Below are 2,646 nucleotides of genomic sequence, written 5' to 3'. Positions count from 1 at the left end.
TGCAAGTTGGTAGACCTGTGTCCTCTTAATTAATTAGCTATGTGATCTTCGACAAGAAATCCAACTTTTCTGGGTCTCAGTTTTCTCCTTTGTAAAAGGGAGAAATTAATGCCTGCTCCATAGGGATAGTATGAGGAGTAAGTAAGAGTTCATATTTCATCCCGTAGAGTTATTTATTTTTGTGCCACAAACTACTCCACAACTTAGTGGTTTTATTTTATTTCTTTTTTTGTGTGTGTGGTGAAAATATTTATTTTTAGAGTTAGTCAGCTGGACTCAGTTTAGATGATCCCAATTTTGTTGGCAACATCCAAAGCGTCATAGTCAGGAGACGGTCGAACATATACCTTCTTCTTTCCATCAGGCCTGATCAAGGTGTTGATCTTGGCCACGTCAGTGTTATAGAGCTTCTTCACAGCCTGTTCGATCTGGTGTTTGTTGGCCTTGACATCCACAGTTAATACAAGGGTGTTGTTATCTTCCATCTTCTTCACGGCTGACTCAGTGGTCAGGGGAAACTTGATGATGGCATAGCGTCCAAGCTTGTTTCTCCTGGGAGTGCTCTTCCAGGAATATTTGTGCTGCCTTTGGAGCTGCAATGTCTTGGGCCACTGGAAGGTGGGTGACATGCAGATCTTTTTTTTTTTCTTTTTGTGGTCGCAGACACCTTTCAGCACTGCCTTCTTGGCCTTCAATGTCTTTGCTTTGGCTTCAGTTTTGGGAGGGGCAGGGACTTACTTCTTTGCTTTTGCACCGTCTTCATAAAAAGGCATGGTTTTATTTATCATTTCTCACAATTCTTTGTGACAGTTGTGGTCTCACATGGGCTAGCTGCTGTGACTGTACTCATCTGGTGGTTCAGCTGGAGCTGAGAGTCTGTGATGGCCTCATCCATGTCTGAGGCTCTGAGGGGGATGGCCAGAAGGCTGGGACCTCTCTTTTTACATGGTCTCTCACCATACAGTAGATTAGCCCTTCTTTGTTTACATGACATCCAAGTCTCAAGAAAGTGCATGTAGAAGCTTTACAGCAAATTGAGGCCCAGAATCCAGAGCTTGCATAACCTTTTGTCAGCCATATTCAATTGGTCAAAGGAAGTTACAAGGTCAGCCTAGATGAAAGGTGGTATGGAAATGAAATCCATCTCTTGATGGGAGTAATAGCGGCATCATACTACAAAGAGGTATAAACGCATAAAGGGTTATTCATTGAGGACCATTATTATAATGACCTCTCTCCTGCCCTGTGGTCCACCAGTACCAGCTGCCATCAAGTCAATTCTGACTCATAGCAACCCCATGTATGTCAGAGTAGAACTGTGCTTCATAGGGTTTTCAATGGCTGATTTTTCGGAAGTATATTGCCTGAAACCTCCAACCTTTTGGTTAGCACCTGAGTACATTAAATGTTTGCACCACCCAAGGACTCCTTGTATAGTCTAGAATCCCTATTTTCAAATAATGAAAACTTTAGCAGAGTCTTCTGTAATTCTGTTCATTGGAAACTACGGTTAATTATTAATGTAATGGCTCCCAATGAATCAGATCTCCCCGTATTTACACCTTTGTGTACTCCCCTTCCACACTGACTCTGGCTTGGCCATATGACTTGCTTTGGCCAATAGGACATCAGTAAATACAGCACAAGCAGAAAGAAGCTTGATAAGGGCTTGTACACTGGGGCTTGTTCTCTTGGAACACCATCTTGAGACTGCCATGCCACAAAGAAGCCTGGGATGAAACACCATGTAGAGAGAGGAGCCCAGCTGAGCCCAGGTTGCAGCAGTTTCACCAGCTGGCTACAGCTACACGAGTGACCTCAAAAAAAGAACCAGCAGAAGAATCACCCAGTCAACCCCGAGAATCATGAGAAGGAATAAATTTTACATGTTTTAAGCCATTGAGTTTGGGGGTAGTTTGTTACATGGATATCAGAAATATTCTAGTCTAAGAGTAGCCTACAATTACTGCCAAATTGTAGCTTCATTACACAATCACTAACTCATTTCATGATTTTAGGTATATCATAGAGTCATAGAATTTCAGAACTTGACAAATTCAGAGATAATATAATCTAGCGGTCTTCAAAATGTCTTTTAGCTATAAAACTATTGTTAAATACATCTTACTCAGATATTTAAAACGGATAAAGAGGTATCATATTAGGATAAATTCCTTTTGTATGTTCAAATTTATAGCATTTCCTTATAAAGCCAATTAATGAAAACACAATTCCCTTTTCTTTGATAGAAAAATTTAAATCCAGTCCCATTGATTATGTGAAAGAATTATTTCAGTTTCAGCTTACAATTAGTTGACATATATCTATATCTATATATATATTTGGTAATATGGTGTCAAGGAAATCCTTATTCAAGACAGACAAGTAGTTGCAAATGTCAAAGTTCATTTCACTACTTGCCCTGGAATCTCAAGATACCAAGTGCTCAAGAGAAGCATTATAGCTTATGCCCACTCAGAACTATTCAAACTCAATGATACAGGCAAGTATTAATACATTGATCGATGGCTTCCATTGGGTTCATATTTAAAATACATTACACTTGGCTATGTAAAGATAACAATCTTTGTTGTTGTTTTTGTGTGCCATCAAGTCTGTTCCAACTCATAGAGACCCTAGCCAAAA

General features: G+C 39.9%; 1 pseudogene; it reads right to left on the bottom strand.

Annotated features, from left to right (window-relative positions):
- Positions 1–281: 281 nt before the first annotated feature.
- On the bottom strand, positions 282–773 carry LOC101345283 (60S ribosomal protein L23a pseudogene; annotated as a pseudogene).
- Positions 774–2,646: the final 1,873 nt, after the last annotated feature.

Source organism: Trichechus manatus, unplaced genomic scaffold, assembly GCF_000243295.1.
Source record: "Trichechus manatus latirostris isolate Lorelei unplaced genomic scaffold, TriManLat1.0 scaffold00041, whole genome shotgun sequence".
Classification (NCBI taxonomy): Eukaryota; Metazoa; Chordata; class Mammalia; order Sirenia; family Trichechidae; genus Trichechus; species Trichechus manatus.
The sequence above is the reverse complement of the archived record's forward strand: the minus strand, read 5'-3'. Positions and strand labels throughout refer to the sequence as shown.